The following is a 14295-nucleotide window of genomic DNA, read 5'->3' on the forward strand; positions in this document are numbered from 1 at the left end:
CAGGCTTAACACATGGAATACATATAGTCAATTTACAATACATCACTACTACTATGAAAACCAGAAGATGCCAAAAACTTAAGAGTTCTGATGATAAAAACATGACAAAATATCAACTTATCATTTACTAGAATAGAGTGTTGAACCAGTTATTCCGATAGTATCAAAAAATTCTACAGTAACTGAAGAACCAGGAAGAGAAACATAGAGTCAGAACACTCTTAGGTATGTGAGATTGAATCATTTAGAAGATTAGATCATTGGGGATAAGAACAATGGAGTGATGACAAGAAGAAGACAAGAAACTAATGAGGTATGTTTAATTTCTCAAGTTGAACCAGTATCAAAAAGTGAGGCATGTAAAGATGAATATTGGTTGAAAGCTATGGAAGAAGAATTAGATCAGATTGAGAAGAATAACACATGGACTTTGGTTCCCCCACCTAAAGAACCATTTGAGTACCTGAGAGACAGGTTAGGGGTTTTTACCCCTTCGACAAAGAACTGATTGATGCTTTTTCGCATTATTCCGGTATGCATTATAAGAAATATTTTTCATCTCAGCACTAATGTGGGGATGCTACTACTCAAGAGGAGTAGTTAGCTTTGTGATTCAGTGGTTTATGTTTTTACTTTCATAATTTTGTTAGATTTCTAGCATTGATGTCAAAGGGGGATAGATATTGATGTGAAAAAGAAAAACTTAAGGAGTTGTATACATTAGGGGGAGAGATATATCTATAATTCAGAGCTTTACATAGATATCATTCACAAGGGGAGTTTGGTCTTTGTTTCAGAACTTCATTGCTATATCTTTATGCAGGAGATTGTTAGTTGTCTTCTATTGGGGGAGACTTGTTTAGCATTTCTTGGTACTTAGATGTTTTTCACATCTAGTGTTTCCATCAATACCAAAGGGGGATATTGTTGGCCATTTGGAGGAATTGATTATGTGTTGCATTGATGTTTTGTTATTGATGGCAACACTAGCTATTTTGGATGCTTTATTAGCACCCTTTTGGTCCTGGTACATTGAGTGGTTTCTGGTTGGTTTGGATCCGGCATGATCCGGTATGCTCTGGTATGATTTGGTTATGGAATTGGCTTACTCATGTTCATATTTAGTCAATTGGTTTTGGTCTAGTGATCATATGCTATCCTATTTGTCATTGATGTCAAAAATAGCTTTTGGATGCTTTACCGACACCCTTCTGGTCCCAGTAGGTTGAGTGTTTTCTAGTTGGTTTGAATCCAACATAATTTGATATGCTTCAGTATGATTTGGTTATGGAATTGGATTATTCATGATACTCATGTTCATATCCAGACAGTTGGTTTTGGTCTGGTGATCGGATGTTATCCTATCTACTTGGAAGCTTGGCTTGTGATTCTGGTGAGGGTTTCATTGGAAGAGATTTTGTTGAAGATCTTTGATGATATGCATAAGTGGTGTTGGTGCAACTTCTGGTGAAGATTCAGGATGTTGTTGGTGATCATGTTTGAGACTTGGTGGATGGAGATCATTGCTTTAGCGTGTGGACCTATATTGGGTCCTAGTTGATCTAGGTTATGGACCAGCTTAATGTAATGTGTGGATTAGACCTCTTGATGTGTTTCTAGGATGTCTTATGTGTTGGATATTATTTGTTTAATCTAAGGCCAATATTTTTTGTAATTATGTATTTGGTTTATTATTTGGTGGATGACCTGATTGTTTATGGTTGAGGATTTGTATATATATGATGTAAGATCTCATTGTAGATCATCATGAGAATTAGGATATAGGAATGGGATATAGATGTGTAATGTGCAAATAATGTAATATCTTTCAGGTAGAGCATTTGGTCGATCATTGGAGATCGAATTGGGTTTATGTAGAGGATTTAGTCCTCTGGTATTGAGCTTAACTAGAACTATACTCAGGTATAGGAGATGTTATCTTTGTAGTTCATTCCTTCTTCCATATTGTATTCTGGCTTTCTATTTAGTTAGTGAGACTCCTTTTATGATGAGAAGTGCGCTTTAGGTTGTTGGCCTTCCTGCAAGTTCAGACCCCTAAATTGTAATTCACATACTTACTACAGAAGTATTATCTGACTGTGGGTAGGCTTCCCACCATGGTTTTTCCCTTTACCAGGTTTTCCACATATAAATATTTGTGTCATGTGGATGGTATTTAATCTCTGATTATTGTTTATGCTTAATTGGTTTAACTGCTATTCAAATATTTAGTTTAATAATTTTGGTATTAATGTTTTGGGTTCCAGTATTAAATTTTTAATTGCTAAATGTTCTGGTAATCTGTGACAACTGATTTAGCACCCCTCCCTCTCAGTTATCTTTTGGTTATTTGAACTATCTAATATAAGGTAAGGTATCTTTGTCTCTATCTTCCTTAAGACATCAACATGGAACTATGTTGACATCTTAAGGGGGGGCACCCATATCATTCCCTTTGTACCATATTGTACTATAACTCTTGCATATCATTTTTACATGACTTAAACAAGGTGTTCATTCTCAGAACCTGAATTAAAAGTATTAGAGAGAGATGCTTCACACTCAAAACTAGACACAACATTTGATATATGTCTTAGATAGGGTTACACATCAGCAAAAATAGCAAAGTCTTAAATAGGATGGCCTTGAAACCAGACATGTATGTTTGACACTTAGCATTTACACACACACACAATCACCCCTTGGAATTTACATTTACATTACATGTCTTAAAAAATTTGAAGAACACTCAAAAATAGAGCAAAGAATCTTACACATGGTGCTATACACTTGAAACAAAACATCACTTGCACACACGCATGAGGAAGGGTGGAACTAGCTAAAAACAACTACACTATTCTTACTCTCCTCCCTGTTGGGAAAATGGTGTCTCAACCTTGCATTTACATGAAGTTACTATTTATAGTAAGTTTTCATTTGAGCATTAAATGGTACAAAATTCTCCCCGAAGCTTCTGGTTGGCTAGATAAGCATTCTAGTAAAGTTACGTCGCAAGATCACAACTAGTTCTGAAGATATTAAATTTTTTGTTTTGGAGCGGTCGAATGAAAGGTTTAAATTTGATTTTGAAGAATTTAGAGGCCCCAAGATGCCCTAAAAAGTGGGAATAAATAGAATATCATTTTACAAGGCAATATATCACTTTGCGATCTTTCCGACACCTCAAACGGTTCGTCAATAGGACACATGGTTCTCAAGTTATGGCCTCCAGAAGTTTGTACTGAAATAGGAAATATAAAATACATTGGACACATAAATGAGCTATAAAAGGGATGTTGGAAATATGAAGGAATTGATTATGTGTTGCATTGATGTTTTGTCATTGATGTTAATACTAGTTGTTATGATTGGTTATCGGTAGACAAATTTTGGTTAGCGGTAGAAGAACTAGTGTTACTGGCAGAAGGGACTATAAGTTGGATACTACCGACATGTTTGGATCAATGGAATATGTTTGGTTTGATGTTTCTAGAGCATTTTTTGGTCATTTGGTATTGACTTCATGATCCGATGCTATCATACACTCTAGTAAGCCTATACCGATAAGGGTTTAAGGTTTTATCGAGAGAGCTTTTACTGAGAATCTTTGACAGGATGCATAAGTGGTGTTGGTGCGGCTTCTAGATGGAATTCAGGATGTAGAAGGTGATCTTTGTTCATGCCTCGACTGATTAGAGACATCTCTTTGGTGTGGTGAATCTATTTGGGTCCAAGTTATGGACTGGTATCATGTTACGTGTTCTCTACACATTACTAGGATGATTTATGGACTGGTTAATGTTGTTTTGGTCTGAAGCCAATATGGTATATCATTGTAATGTGGATGTATGTAATGATCTTATTATAATATCTTTTAGGTGGCTGACCTAATTGGTTTAGGCCTTAGGGTTTGTATAAATTGATGTAAGTTCTCATTGTATATCATGGTGGTAATGGTCATGGAATGAAAAATCATATGCGAAGGAGATTTGGTCGATCATAGTTGATCGAATTGGGTTTATGTAAGAGGTCAAAGGCCTCCAGTATTGAGCTTAACCGGGACTATAATTAGGCATGATAGATGCTATCATTGGTAGTTCATTCTTCTGGATTGTTGTCCAATTATATTCAAGTGGTTATAACCTCTTTGTAGTTAGTTAGACTCCTTTGTAATGAACAGTACGCTCTAGGCAGTGTGCCTATTGTATCACATACTTTCTATAGAAGTATCATCTGACTGTGGGTAGGCTTCCCACCATGGTTTTTCCCTTTAACGGGTTTTCCACATGCAAATCATGGTGTTATGTGGTATGGTTGCATTGTGTTGATTCTCTGTTCATTCTTATGTTTTATTGCTTACCGGTATTTGTTTATGATATTCTAGTATTTAATGTTTATGTGCTCTAGTTAAAGGTTATAAAGTGGTTTGATTAATTTAATCTATTGACAACTGATTCACCCCCCCTCTCAATGGTTCACTGGTTATTTTAACAATTCGTATCAAAGCTTTGGTCCTCTTTTGCAGAAGCTTAACCACTTGAGGTAGATCCTATGGCAGGTAATAATTAAAATCCATCGGCAACTATTTTCAGAAGAGAAATCCCTAAGCTTAATGGAACAAACTATGGGATATGGAAAATTTGAATGTAGACTCATCTTAGATGTCTTGGAAAAGATATTTGGGAGATCACTAAGAAAGGATATACACCTTATGATTAGGCATCTGGGAATCTTGCTCCAACAGACTTGGATAAAAATATTGAAAATGATTGTAGAGCTAGAGAAGCCCTCTTGTGTGCACTCATTGATTAGCAAATCATGAGATTAACTGATAAATCATCTACAAATGTTATGTGGAATAAATTAAAAACTTTTAATGAAGGTGACCCTACTGTCAAAATTGCTAAACTTGATGGTTACTGGGTAAGATATGAGAACTTGAAGATGGAAGATAATGAAAGAATTGCTACATTTATGGAAAGAGTAAATGAGATTGTCATGGGAATTAAATGTTGTGGAGGATCTCTGCATGAAGATGAAATAGTTTCTAAAGTTTTGAGAGCCCTACCACCAGCTTACAAGATGAAAGCTACTGCAATTAATGAATTGAGAACAATGGCAAACACTTCAGTTAACAGAGACATTCTGATTGAGAAATTATCTGCTTTTGAGCTTGAAGAATTTGGACCCTCTGGAGCTACAAAATTTGACCCTGCTTTTCATCATCATCATCCATCAACAAAAGTGATTGGAAAGCCCTATATGCAAAAGAATTGGAAGATATGGGGAAAGAGGATGAAGAATTTGAGCAACTTAAAGCCCTATTTGCTAGAAGAGTACCTAAAGGACCGACGAGAAGTAAGTATGAAGGAAAAACACCTTTTAAACGTTTTGCATGTAATAAGATTGGTCATTTTGCGTCTGGATGTCCTGAAAGGAATGAAATATTTGAAGAAAGAGTTAAGAAATTATTTAAGCCTAATCAAAACAAATACAAATTCAAGAAAAACAAACTATGCTACATAGCGGATGAGGAAGGAGTAAGTGATGACCCAGAGGATGAACCAGTAGGAGACTCTGCTAGTGGATCTGGTAGTGGAAAGGAATGGGTGTTTTATGCTTTAAAGGAAGATGAAATGGAATCGATTATCAAGAATGAAGAAAAGGCCCTAGTAGAAAAAGTTGAAGACAAGGATGAATGGGTAATTGATAGTGGATGCTCACATCATATGACTAGAGATAAAAGAAAATTTCTATTCCTACAAGAATACAATGGCGGTCAAGTCAGATTTTAGGATGAAAAAGCATGTATGATCAAAGGTAAAGGTATTATTTCTCTGGATGGCAAGCATAATACTGATAATGTCTACTATGTAGAAGGTTTAAAGCATAATCTTTTAAGTGTTTGTCAATTGGTGGATAAGGGATTCCAACTTCACTTCAAAGATGGAAAATACAAAATCATTAACAAAAATAGTTTGGAGATTGCAACCAGTACTCAGACTAGAGGTAATATATTTCACTTGAACACCAGTGATAAGACATGTTTGATTTCTCATATTGATGAGAGTTGGTTATGGCATAAGAGGTTGTGTCATGTTAATTTTGATTGTATTGTTAAGATCAGTTCAACAAAGACAGTTAGAGATATACCTAAGATTATAAAGCCTCATATTCCGGTATGTAAGAAATGTCAATTGGGAAAGCAAGTTAGAACTTATTTTAAGAGAATACGTGATTAATATAATGATGTGCTTGATTTGATTCATACTGACTTATGTGGTCCAACAATGACCATAAGCTTTCAATGTGATAGGTACTTCATGCTAATTATTGATGATTATTCTATAATGATGTGGGTGACTTTTCTAAGGGAGAAGTCTGAAGCTTTTGAGAAATTCAAGATATTTAAAGCAAAGGTGGAAATAGAAATAGGATTAAAAATCAAATGTCTAAGATCAAATCAAGGCGGTGAGTTCACATTTCATGAATTTAATAGTTTTTGTGATATAAATGGAATTAGGAGACAATTATCTTCACCCTGGACTCCTCAGCAGAATGGAGTAGTGGAAAGGAAGAATAGAACCATTTTGGATGCAACAAAAACCATGATGATGGAAGCCAAATTGCCTTACATCTACTGGAGAGAAGTAGTGAGTACAACAGTCTACACATTCAACAAAATTCATATCAAAGGTGAAACCGGTAAGACTCCTTATAAATTATGGTTTGGACATACACCTACTATTAAATATTTTAGAATTTTTGGAAGTAAATGTTACATCAAAGGGGATGATTTGATTTGGAAGTTTGATCCTAGATGTGATGAAGGGATATTTATTGGATATTCAATTCGGAGCAAAGCATATAGATGCTATAACAAAAGATTACAGAAAATTGTGGAGAGCACAAATGTGAAAGTGGATGAGCAATACAGAGATCAATCTATATCATATGACAAAGAACCGACAATGAAAGTCATCATAACTGATCCAACAATGCCTCAATCAGTACAAGTCACTGAGACAGTTACACCAATACAATCACAAAATTCAACTGTGACTAATGATCAGGACAGAGAACCTGAAGTTCAGCAGACACCAAAGTATGTAAGATTAAATCATTTCGAAGATCAAATCATTGGAGACATGAACAAGGGAGTTATGACAAGAATAAGACTAGCAAATGAAGAGGTATGTCTTTTTTTCTCAAATTGAACCAGCATTTGTTATTGAAGCTTGTAAAGATGAATATTGGTTAAAGGCTATGGAAGATGAATTAGATCAGATAGAGAAGAATAAGACTTGGACTTTAGTTCCCCGGCCTAAAAATAAGAATGTTATTAGAACTAAATGGGTTTTTAGAAATAATCTAAATGAGGATGGTCAAGTTGTAAGAAACAAGGCTAGACTGGTTTGTAAAAGATATTCTCAAATGGAAGGAATTGATTATGGTGAGACATTTGCACCAGTAGCTAGAATTGAAGGTGTTAGACTATTTCTTGCCTATGCAGCATACAAGAACTATAAGGTCTATCAAATGGATGTTAAATGTGCATTTTTGAATTGTGAACTTGAGGAAGAAGTATACATTAAGCAGAATGATGGATTTTCACTTACAGATGACAAAAATATTGTTTGCAAGTTAAAGAAAGCATAATATGGATTGAAACAAGCTCCTAGAGCTTGGTATGAAAGGTTGGATAAATATCTTTTGAAGCTTGGTTTTACCAAAGGTAGTGCTAATGGTAATTTATATTACAAGATCACTAATGATGATATTTTGATTATTGAAGTATTTGTTGATGATATCACTTTTGGAGGTGAAGATAAATTGTGCATGAAATTCTCTAAGAATATGAAGAATTAATTTGAAATGTCTATGATTGGTGAGATGAGATTTTTCTTAGGTTTGCAGATTACTCAAACTAAGAAAGGCACTTTTATCTGTCAAACTAAGTATCTAAGGGAATTGTTGAAGAATTTTGGTATGGATAATTCCAAACCGGTAAGTACTCCTATGGTGACAAGTGAGAAATTATCTATCAAAGACACATCTACATCGGTAAATTCGACAAGGTATAAGTCTATGATTAGTGGCTTGTTATATCTAACTTAGACTAGACTAGATATTATGAATGTAGTAAGTATTGTTTCAAGATATCAAAGTAATCCTAAATAAAATCATGAATGTGCAGTAAAGAGGATATTCTAGTATTTGTAAGGAACAACAAAATATGGCTTATGGTATTCTAGTATTTGTATCAATAAAATATAACTTTCTGAAAGAAAAGGTGGAGCAAAAGGAAGTCAAATTGGTTTATGTGAACACTAAAGAGCAGATTGCAGATATATTCACTAAACCGTTGTCTAAGGAATCATTTGAATATTTGAGAGATAGGTTAGGGGTATCTACCCCTCCAACAAAAACATAACTGATGGAGCAGAGCATCAGTCCAATATGCATCATCAGCTTTATCCTTTTCTCCAGATTGGTGTACTAGTGCTAGTACTCAGGGGGAGTAGTCAGCTTTGAGATTCACAAGATTTTGATATCTATGTCATATCTTTGGCATTGATGTCAAAGGTGGAGAGTTATATGTGAAAAATAATGTCATAATATGTCATATGGGAGAGAGATTCAGATCAGTTTCAGATTGGACTCCACTCCTCAGAGGGAGTTGCTGGGATTTTTTCAGTTTTTCATTGTTATATCTTCTATGAGAAATTTTTGGCGATTCTTGGCACTTAGATGTTTTATTTTTTACATCTAGTATTGCCATTAATTCCAAAGGGGGAGATTGTTGGCAATATGAAGGAATTGATTATGTGTTTCATTGATGTCAACACTAACTATTATGATTGGTTACCTACAGAAAAAAATTTGGTTACAGATAGAAGAACTAGTGTTACTGATAGAAAGGACTACCAGTTGGATACTACCGACATGTTTGGATCAATGGAATATGTTTGGTTTGATTTTTCTGGAGTATGTTTTGGTCAGTTGGTATAGACTTGATGATCGGATGCTATCATACACTCTAGTAAGCCTATACCAGTAAGGGTTTAAGGTTTTATTGGTAGAGCCTACACTAAGAATCTTTGACAGTATGCATAAGTGGTGTTGGTGCGACTTCTAGATGGAATTCAGGATGCACGTACAAGGTTATCTTTGTTCATGCCTCGACTAATTGGAGACATTGCTTTGGCATGGTGAATCTATTTGGGTCCAGGTTATGAACCGGTATCATGTTATGTGTTCTCTACATGTTACTGGGATGATTTATGGATTGGTTAATGTTGTTTTGGTCTAAATCCGACATGGTATATCATTGTAATGTGGATGTATGTAATGATCTTATTGTAATATCTTTTAGGTGGCCGACCTAATTGGTTTAGGCCTTAGGGTTTGTGTAAATTGATGTAAGATCTGATTAAAGATCGTGGTGGTAATGGTCATGGAATGAAATATCATATGCAAAGGAGATTTGGTCGATCATAGGTGATTGAATTAGGTTTATGTAAGAGGTCAAAGGCCTCTGGTATTGAGCTTAACTAGGACTATAATGAGGCATGGTAGATGCTATCATTGGCAGTTCATTCTTTTGGATTGTTGCCCAATTATATTGAGGTGGTTATAACCTCTCTATAGTCAATGAGACTACTTTGTAATGAGTAGTACGCTCTAGATAGTGTGCCTCCCTGCATGTACGGGCCCCTTATTGTATCACATACTTTCTGCAAAAGTATCATCTAACTGTGGGTAGGCTTCCCACTGTGGTTTTTCCCTTTACTGGGTTTTCCACGTACAAATCATGGTGTTATGTGGTATGGTTGCATTGTGTTGATTCTATGTTTCGTTCTTATGTTTTATTTCTTATCGGTATTTGTTTCTTCTATTCTGGTATTTAATATTTATGTTTATGTGCTTTGGTTAAAGGTTATAAAGTGGTTTGATTAATATAATCTGTTCACAACAAATTCATCCCCCCCCTCTTAGTTGTCCACCAATTATTCTAACCAGGGAGAGACACACATCATAGGGTATCTAGAAGGGAGATAAGGTCGCCTACACCTTATTGGGTGGTTTTAGCCCATGGTTTTGTAATATCGTTTGGCAGTTTCTTGTATTGTAGCTCCTATATATGAGGTGTGTGAGATAGACATTGTGTGTAAGAGTTTTATGGCTATTGAGTTATCTCTGAATCTCTAGTTAGTGGTACTCCTGCAAAGAGATTGGTCTGCAAGTATATTGTAATCTGTTTTGATTGTTGAATAATATATTGGGCGACTTTTTGAGTGTGGGGTTTTTCTCCCAAAAGGGTTTTCCCCACGTAAATCACCATGTTATGGTTTGAATTTTATTATATCTATTTATGTTTTCTATAACTATTATGATGATCTGTAAAAGTTTTTGCATTACCCTCCTCTCAAGCTTAGTGTAGGAAGTTGTTCCACTACTTAACTTCCTTACACTCCCCACATGGATGACCTAGATTAAAGCATCTAGGGGTGAGTTGTTCATGTCCTTTCTGATCACCTAGATAAAAAAAATCTAGGGGCGAGCAACCCATTCCCTCTCTCATCATTCTTCTCATGGATTACCTGGATAAACACATCTAGAGTGTATTCATGTTCTCTCCTCTTCCTCTCATGAACTCATAGTTTTCCTATTGATAGTTCATGGATGATCCTTGCTTTTCTCTTTTATGTCATCATTTGTATTTATGAGATGGCATTTTCAATATTTATATTAGTTATTGATACACTTTTATATTGAGGTCTCATTGGCTAGTTGACTTGAGGTTTTTTTTTTTTTATCTTTTGGGTCTTATGTGCCTTTGTGTCTTTTCCTTTGTCTTTTTGTCTTTATTTGTCTTTTTTTTTTTGTCTTGTTTTGTGTGCCCTTGCATATGTTTGAGTGAGTTAAGATCCTAAGATTGGGGGCTTAGTCCCTCACTATTAGTGATATCTTATACTCTTTGTTATTTTGCTTTTCATTCCTCATCTCCTTCTACTTTAACATGAGTATTTGCGTAAGCTCATACTTCTACTAAAATGGGGGTTAAATGTAGCATCCTAAAATTGCACCCCTTGCAATTTTGACTGTATTTTGGGCCCTCACCTTATCGGTCTCATTCCCATGCTTGATTGGGACCCATTTATGCCTCTACTATGCAACCAAACTTTATTTTTTATCTTACAACTTGGACAACCCCTTCTCCTTGTCCCAATTTGGGGTAGGAATAGGGCACCATGCCCTGGTCCTCATTAGAACCAAGGTGTCATGCACTTGTCCTCCCTAATTGGCCCCTATTTTGGCTCCTAGGCCCTATCTCAAAAATGAGTAGGAAATTACTTCCACATGTCGACCTATGTCTAAAAATTAAATGTTTGATGATGGGAAGGTATATAAGGAAGTCTTCCCCTCTCTTTTGGAATAACACACAATATACATTCATGGAGACAGAATTGGATCTCAAGCATTCAAGCATCAAGCATTCATCATCTAGCATTCCTCAAGGCTACATATTCTTCATCTATCCATTTGAGAAACATTACATCATTCATTTGTAAGCATGTGTGTGTGTTAGGGTTTTGTCATATTCATGTCATTTAATACAACATATGTGATTACATCTAAGATGCAAAGCATCATCATCATCTATTGTAGATTTTAAGGTATACCTTTCCATAATTTATTTCAAGAATTTGCAATATTTCTTTCAAGGTTGATTCCAAACTGGGGTTTGACTTAGGCAAACCCATATTCCCAACCCCTTTCTTCTTCTTTCTGTGTGTAGGAATCATGTGCACAGTTGTACTTCTAGAGTTAAGCTTTATTTGCAAGGATGGAAAAACCCTTTTTCGATGCATGTAAATTTTGAAAGATCGATAGGAGGGTGACTGAAGGTATGATGAAAGAAGAAGAATCCAGTCAACTACTGAGAGGGGGAGGTGAATCAGTAGATATAAAAACTGATACTAACTTCACCAATCTCAAAATCAATCTCTCAAGGTAAACTTAGAACTATCAATGTAATATCATTGTCAAGATAAAAACTCATAAGATAAACTGGTTGACTGTTACAACAAATTAACAGTAAACAACTTCAAACTCATAAACATCCAAATGCTTTTTCATAAGTCAACGGAATTCATTTCTCAATGCTTCTAGTTATCATGACTTATCAAAGTAGTCAAGTAAATCAACCATAAGAACATAACCACAAAAACATTCACCACTTGACACAAATGTTTTTGATGTGGAAACGCAAATGGGAAAAACCACGGTGAGATGAGACTCACAAGATAACTATCTAAACTCTTCTGAAGTTCGCCCTATTAGGAGCCTAGCCTGTTAAAGCTTTACAAAAGTCCTATTAAGAATAGATCCTATTAGGGACCACCTAGTTAAGGGATTGACTACATTACCTTGTTAGAAGAAATACCATGTAAAGAGTAACCTCGATATAGGATTTGAAATCCAAGCTAATGCATCACATGGTTAGAGGATTTGAATAGCACCAATCTTGTTAGAGCTTACCTGGTTAGGGGTTTTCAATTCTATTGTAATTGTTAGAAAATGATAGGAGTTTGCTGATCTGTTTGAATAGCACTACACTTGCTTGATCAAATCCTTTTCATGCTCATATCTGCCTTCACTCAAACTACAGAAACATCATCCATTTAGGCAGCCACACACTCAACTAAAACTTTGCTAACTCTGAAACTAAACAACCCATTGACCTTACAAACAAATCAATTAGGTCAGTAACACAACAAAAATATAATTTTCATAGAGATTAAAAACAAGTCGGTTCAAGTATGACCGTTGGATTACATAGAAATCTCTGCACATCAGTCAAGAAAACCTTGATCGCTCCTTGATCACTGCTTCATCGATCTTAGTAACTCATCACGTGCTTTGCATTATATGCAGTATACTTTCTCATTCCCTAGACAAAAACCATTACATCAACTTGCCAGAATCACTTGAAATTGTCTTCATACAATAATCATACATGTCATAATCATTACCTCTCATCATCAGATCATAAACCAATATAACCAATTCACCAAACTTAATCGGTTACGGTTTATCAAATCAACAGGTAGGGTTTATTGGTTACCAGTTCAACTCTCCAATATATAGTAATACCAATTCACTCAAAAAAATCTTCCTACCGGTTATAGTTTCCTTCACTAGCTCATCCTACTGGTTACAAAATAATATTACAACAATATTATTACCGGTTAATTGACATCAATGACAACATAACATATCATTAATGCAATCTTCATGCAAATGCCAATAGTGGCCTGGTTCGGAGACACGGTCCCTACAACTTTTTGCAGATTTCATAGAGCAGCTCCAAATCATCTCAAACGTCTCAGATCCAAGTGCATGATGAAATCTCAAATCTGTGGCTCACTATTTCTACTTACTTTGTCTTTAATTTTAGCACTTTACTTATTTAACTTACAAAAGAGGGTCAAACAGATTCCAAAGACAATAAATATACTTAGTATTTAGTCCTTGTATCATTTAGGATTGGATCTAGTGGATTCATCCCCCTCTTTTGAATTTAAAGTCCTCCAATAGAAAATTGACCTAGTGAATTCTCCTTTCCAAGTGGTGGATTTGCTAAGCCCCAAATTTTCCACTTTACACTCTCTCCCCAAGATCCTCTCCATAACAAGGACATTTTAGTTTAAGAATAGATTATTAAAAGTTCTATCCACAATGTCCCTCTCAAGGAGGAATATTTGAAGGATGATGTTTATCCTTCTCCTAAAAAGTCCTTCCCTCATGAAGATAACTTTGTGCAAGAGAATGATTACATACCTACTTCTCCTAGTGATGTATTACCTTCCATTCAACTTAATGACCTCCCTTATAAAAATGAAGAATTGATAGATAGTGTTAATCCTTCTCCCAAAGTTTATCTTACCCATAGAGATACCTTGGAACAAGAGGATGAAATTATTAGCAATTTTCTTGATGCTCTCCCTTCTAAAGATGAATCCTTGCAGAACAAAGAGCTTGATCAGGTCAATACTATTCATGCAGCTAGTTACGAGATGTCTAAAATAGTTCAATATGCCATTTAACCACCAAGCCAATCTATGATTGATTCTAAGAAACCAAGAGACCTCCTAGCTATCTCTTAAGAGTTGCAAAATATATATGTGAAAGAAATGATATGGAAAGGAAACTAGCACAAGAATATGGTATTGAAGTGCCTCACACATATAACATCAAAATCAACAAGAAAGATCCCAATATTCTTAT

This window comes from Cryptomeria japonica, chromosome 1 (genome assembly GCF_030272615.1).
Source record: "Cryptomeria japonica chromosome 1, Sugi_1.0, whole genome shotgun sequence".
Lineage (NCBI taxonomy): Eukaryota > Viridiplantae > Streptophyta > Pinopsida > Cupressales > Cupressaceae > Cryptomeria > Cryptomeria japonica.